Here is a 6,489-nt window from a genome sequence, read left to right on the forward strand (position 1 = left end):
AAATATTGATTTTCAGAAATGTATTTAATGTCATTTTTTAAACATTCAAACATTCAGATGTGTGGTTGAGTTCAGGGTAGTGTACCTGTGAAGTGTTGCATAAATGCATTGTGAAGATCTGCATGAATCCAGACTGATGTTGAAAGGATGTCTTTCACAGCTTATCAGTGAAATAGACAGTTTCATCACTCCATGGAAATAAAGGACTGCATAGCTAACGGTGAATTCAGCGAGGAGCAGGTCAGTGACACGAGAAGCATAACCATCAGGCCATCTAAACCGCTCAGTGATGCAAATACATGAAAGGCAGGTTCGACCCACCGCTGGATGACAAGCTGGTGTAGATTTCTAAGGGCACTGCGTGGGCCATGTGAGAAAGTCATTCATGATTAGTTTAACCTCTGAGTCACACAGAAGTCTGTGATCTGCTACCATGTGACCCGTGGGTTCATGGCACAAGCGGAGAATGAACGCTATCATATTTCTACGGCTATAACAAAAAGCAGGGGAATATTAGAGGTTTGAATTATTTGTTGGCGCTGGTCTCTGCCTCTCCGAACGAGTTCAACTGAGATGCTGTGTCGATGGCAGCAGAAACACGGACTCTCGCATCCTACCTTATAATCTTCTAGAGGAGTTGCTTTGTTTTTTTTCACATTAACAGTCTTTGTTTGTAGGAATTGATTCTCAGTATTGATTGTTACAGCAGAAGGGCATTTTAAGGTTTTCCTGTATTTTGAAAAATGGTTTGTCAACCTATTATATTGTACAACTGGCCGAGGCATGCCCTTTATTGTAAGAAGAAGTCGTTCTCTGTGTCACTTCATATAGCGAGATTACGCTGGAGTGTGATAGTGCCTGTATAGACACTGGCCCAATTACACTTTCCCCTTGGATTGTTTATGTCCTTTTGGCCTTGTTGCAGTAAGAGAGAGTGAGAAAAAAAGAAGAATGGGCTACCCTCCAGAACTGCTTTTTATACCAGGTTGATTAGCATGCTGGGTTGTTTAAATTGCCTCCTGGAGGGCTGACGTGAAATCGAACAATATCCTCTGGCTTTAGAGACTAGCCCCAGAGCTTCTCATTTATTTTTATGCAGAGTTAGGACAGAGCCTTGGCACTGCTCCACTGAGGAGGCTGAGCCCAGGGAGGCCAGGCCTGGGTAGATCAGGACAAATCAATTAATATCAGCTCAGTAAAAGTTCTTGGCTCTCTCTCTGGGCCATACTTTACTGTGACACTGCAACCTGGGCGCCACTGTAATGATGTGGCTAAATTGTTAAGTGAAGCTGAGACATAATAATGAAATAATATCCTGTTCTTGCCTATCTCTATAAAAGGCCTCTGTTAAGGCTTGATTTGTCTTCAGACCCTCCGCTGTTCCAGCATTAATACCAAAGCCAAAGCATTGTTTTTCACTGTTATTATTATACTTCATCATACAGGCTTTTCCTCTTGGGTGAGGATGTTTATGACTATACTTGGCAGAATTCAGCCTCTATGCTTTACTAACATTTGGTCATCATGTAAAATTCAAGCGTGCCCAAGGCAAAAGGATTATTATACCCACGGTAGTAAGCACACAGTGGAAACACTCATTAATATCCTACTTACATACCTATAAGGGCTACAAATGGGATAGATAAAATAAGTGCAAGGTAGAAGAATGAAACTTGTTTGGTTGTCCTCCCTGAACCAAAAATGATCTCAGTAGTAAGGAATAATTCCCATAGCTTTATCTTGGTGTCTCTTAATGAATGAGGCCTTGCTGTGTGATTGGGTGTGGGTGTGTGTGTGTGTGGGGGGGGGGGGGGGATTGGACATACAGATCATAGAGATTTGTGAAGGTTTAACGTTGTCATTATGCCGCTAATAAAGAATTTAATTTAACAGTGCTATCTACTGTTTGCTTTTCTCTGAACAGCACAAACAGATTATTGATGTATTACTGTTGACTTTAATAATCAAAATAAATTGCTGTTAGACCTGCAGGGTCAGTGAAGGTGTGCATGGTAGCAGCGTCACGGTGGATTCCTTCACACATCTGTTACACTTAAAAATAAGAAAAAAAATTCTTAGAGCAAGTCCTTATGGTCTGGCTAGACTTTGAAGCATTTTTTGTACATGCACACTTTCACTGTCATAGATCTTCCCAATTATTTGCCTTCTGATGCATCCATCCATCTGTTTTCTTCTTTGCTTATCCAGTTCAGGGGTGTGGGAAGCTGGAACCGAGTTCCAAATCTATAGTGAAATCAGATAGTATTTTCTTCAATGCTTTTTTTATGGTTCCTTTGGATAATTTGCTTTAGAAACATGTCTCATTTATATGGTATGAAGAGTATGTCTTTTGTCAACCATTTCAAAGCATTAATTTAAATAGCAGTTTTGGTTTGGGTGAAGAAATCACAAACTGCATGTGACAGTTTGACTGAACCATCGTGACTTTTCATCTGTTACACAGGTACCCAAAAATTAGACCTAAATGAAGATCAAAATATTAGCACACACACAAAAACTGGAGCACAGACTTCCTGGATGGTCTGTTTGTGTAGTTATCACACAGCAGGTCTTATTACTTGCAAGAAAATTACATTAAAAATGCTCCAACGACACAAACAAGGTCAAAGGGTGAGTTGTGGCAGACAGCTGGAAGCAAAGTTAGCACCTACCTGTCACATAAAGCAGGAAAACATAAAATAATGCATAACTTCAAGCCTTATTAAAATGTAAAACTATAGCTACAAAGGACAGTAGCTTTTGGCTAGGTCAGTATTTTAGCATCAGCGTTTATGAGGACTGGCTTGTTCTGAAGTCACCATCAAGTGGTAGATTAAAGAAATCGGCACACACTGATTTGATTTAGTATAAACTTTCAGCTGCACTTCTATACTATTGTTTAAAAGTTCCTTAAAAAACATATTACCACCAGCCTAAGCTTCGCGTTTGGTCCTGATCACCAGATGAATATTTATAGTGGTGAAGATGGGAAACATGAGGCGTTCAAAACAAAGGCGTGTTAGCATTGTCGTTGTGAGCATGTAAGCATTTCAAAGTGACAAATGCGCTGCAAAGCATTAACAGCCCTTGAAAGAGAAAAATAAAATTGATGACTATCACATTTGCACTTTGATTTACATGCTGTACGCATCAGATTTCACACAGTTTCAAACAATCACCACTGTTTGTCAAACATAAGGTCCATCCAAGCTTACTTTGCAAAGCAAAAACCATTTTTCAAACTCTCCAGCAGCCATTGCTAATTAACTGAGGAGGGAAACAGCAATTAGAAATGTATAAAAGCATGAATTCAGCACCATGGACAGACAGTTTCTGAGAAGCAGCAAAGGGAATCGCTTTAATTTTGTTTCTCAACAGCAGAGGTGCTAAGCTCCAGTTCTTTATTTGAACAAGCTGCCTGTCAGAGTGCCACGCTGACGTATCTTTGCTTGTGCACTTGCAAAACCTGACACAATTCTCTCGTGGCAAAATGGAAAACACTTGCAGCACAATGCCTGCTTCATATCGTCTGATGGGAAGATTAAAGCCAAGCCAAACAAAATTCGCTGTCTTCGGCTTGGAGTCGGTCGATGGCGAGACCACCAGAGGGGAACGACTCACTCAACTGCATATGTCATCAGATCACATTATCATTGATCTTTGTTTCCCAATCTCGTCCTCTGTCTGTCTTTACCTTCTCCAGTCTGCCCTGTGTGTTTTCCGTAACATTTCCCATGGCTCAGTGGTGCCTCTTGTCTCAGTGTGTGCGATAGTGTGATAAGAAACTGCAATGACTTCACCAGAAGAACATCCGGATTGAAGTGTGTAGAGATGCACTTCTTACATCAGTCCATTTTCTAACATTTTCTCAGCTGCTTATCCAATTCAGGGTTTGATAAGCAGTTGTGATTGGACAAAACAGGGCTGAGATACACTATTGCTAGAAAATAATGATACATATGTTTGGCTTTATACGACTGTTATTATACAGTAATACTAATAGTCATATACTGTACTCTTGCTGATAACCTCTCTTATTAGAAATAATGTGCTAGGGGCTATAGCGCTGGGTAAGCACTGCTAGTCTGATGTTGTACTTTTCTACTTTAATACTGTTTTAGCTTTCATTTCATACCATGCTGTTTGCTACAATACCAGAGCCCCTCTAATGAAGTCCTCACATAAAGGAGCATCGTTCGGAGCAATCATTCAACAAATTCAGTGCTACAGTAAACAAAAATGTAACAGATGCTTTGACTGTAGCATCATGTGAAGTAAAGCTGTAGGTCTGATCTATCAGTTAACTTCAAACAAAGGACAGCGAAAGCAAATAATGAAATAAATATTTTGCCTGTTTGCCCTTTGCCTTTAATACACCACCGGTTCTCCATGATGCACTTTGCTTTAAAATTACTTGGCAGGTAAGTTGTTCCAAGAACTTGCCTCAGTTCTCCTGTGGATTCAGGCTGTCTCGCTTGCTTTTCTCTCTTCGTGTAATCCCAGACTGACTTAATGAAGCTGAGATCAGGCCTCTGCGGAATCCATACTATTTGATGCTGAACTCCTTGTCCTTTATATCACTGATAATAGATATTTATGACTCTCTCTGTGTATTTTTCATGCTACAAGGGTGAATTTAGGGCCAAAAAACGTCTCCCATGCTGTATTACATGATGGATAAGAATCTAAACATCTAAAGGTCTTGAAAATCAAGATTTTTACAGTACAGCAGATAAAAAGCTAAAGAGATGACTGGCATATAAACCCTGTATTGGGCAATTGATTTTTTTTCTTTCTCCCTCACAGAAAAAAGGAGCTTTACTGAAAAACCCAGCTCTGATTCAAATTGCTGTCATTATGAATGCTAAAGGCAATCATCAATGATACGCCTTTCAGTCAAAATTCGTGTATATGTCAAGTCAAAACTGATTTTAAACTTAAAAAAAAAATTGAAAACAGTAAATTAATCATAAGCTTCTTTTGGTTAAAAGAATTTTGGGAACAATTGCGGCCATTTAAGTTTTTGAAATTAGTTGTTACGAAAACAAGATGTACAACACTCTTCCTGTCTCTGCTGTGGTCGCCAGGGAATCTGAATATCTCCAAATGCTCTCCATATGTCTGGCAACTTCAGTGATCCCTTTTATTTTGGTGTGCCAGGGTAGATGAGTTACATTCTCATCCGATGTGTAGCAAAGATGTTTTACTCAAGCAAATTACTGCACTAAAAATTCCAGGAAAAACCGAACAAAGAGGTAGATCTACGACTGTAGCGTGTCTAAATTTGGATTAGAAGAAGCTTGCCACTCGTTCAATCATTACCGCCAGCAGAGGAGCTTTAAAGTAAGCTATAATGATGCATAGGTGTGCAGAACAAAAAAAAAACAACAACCTCCTGTTGTTGAAAATCACTCTCTGATACAGGGTGTTGCTGTATGTGAAAGTGAGCGCTACATGTTATAATTGTTTATTTGTCTCTGTTCAGCTTGATGGCAGCGTGTCACGTCTATTTCCTGGATCTGTCTGTGAGGGAGTGATTCATGTGGACAGCAGCACAGATTGCGCTGGTGGCTGGTGATTACTCAAAATAGCTCTGCCACATTGTGCAAGTTCCCGTAGGCGTGCACGCGTAGAAGAGCGCTTGCATGAATGCCCTTAAATGTTTGTCCCCGTGTCTGTGCGCTAACAAAAAATGTCTGCTTGTATGTGTACATTCCTACCTTCATGTGCATACAGTCTGGGATCTGGCGAGTTTCTCTCCACCCACCCATGGTGGGCCTCTCTCAGCCAGATGGATGGTCTCAGCCAGTGTCAGCGAGGTGACAGCTGGCTGGCCTGGCCTCTCCTGGCCAAGGATCTGGATTCTATCCTCTGACAGCTCCTGATGGGTGACACGTTCCCCCCCCCCCCCCCCCCCCCCACACACACCCCAAACCCACCCATGTGCTTGCTTCATGGAAACTCACGGTTTACTGGAGAAATCGGTGACGTCTCGCAGCATGCTTTAATGAAATGTAAATGATATGAACCACACCCCGGTGAGACGACGCCTGAACTCTTAAGTGCTCTTAAGGAAGTAGCCACCCTACTGATGATTGACTAATTAGGGCTTTTTCAGCGGCAGTAAAACAAGTTTTACACAGGAAAAGAGTAATAGCTGTTCCACTCCAAACTGAAGTTAAGACAACAGGTCAGACTTCAGACTGCAAAGCAATAAGAACTTATGTACCGTGTCAAAAACCTCATTAGGTAAGCTGCGCACATCATCGCAAAATCTCATGAAAGTCATAATTTAGACTAATCCAGTGCTACTCTTTTTACTTCACACAACACCCGGCTCTCCCTCCTGCCTCTTCTGTTCTCTCACTCTCAGCCTTAAGTGGCCTCAGTATCACAGTCCTCTCGTTTGAGAGGCTGGCAGTGTAAGCTGCAACGACCGGAGGAGTGCTGCTGTAACCGGGGAGGGTGTGCAGGATCTTTATAATGTGA

The sequence above is a fragment of the Mchenga conophoros genome, linkage group LG16, assembly GCF_057382185.1.
Source record: "Mchenga conophoros isolate Kocher_MC1m ecotype Shallow Benthic linkage group LG16, M_conophoros_male_GT1.1, whole genome shotgun sequence".
NCBI lineage: Eukaryota > Metazoa > Chordata > Actinopteri > Cichliformes > Cichlidae > Mchenga > Mchenga conophoros.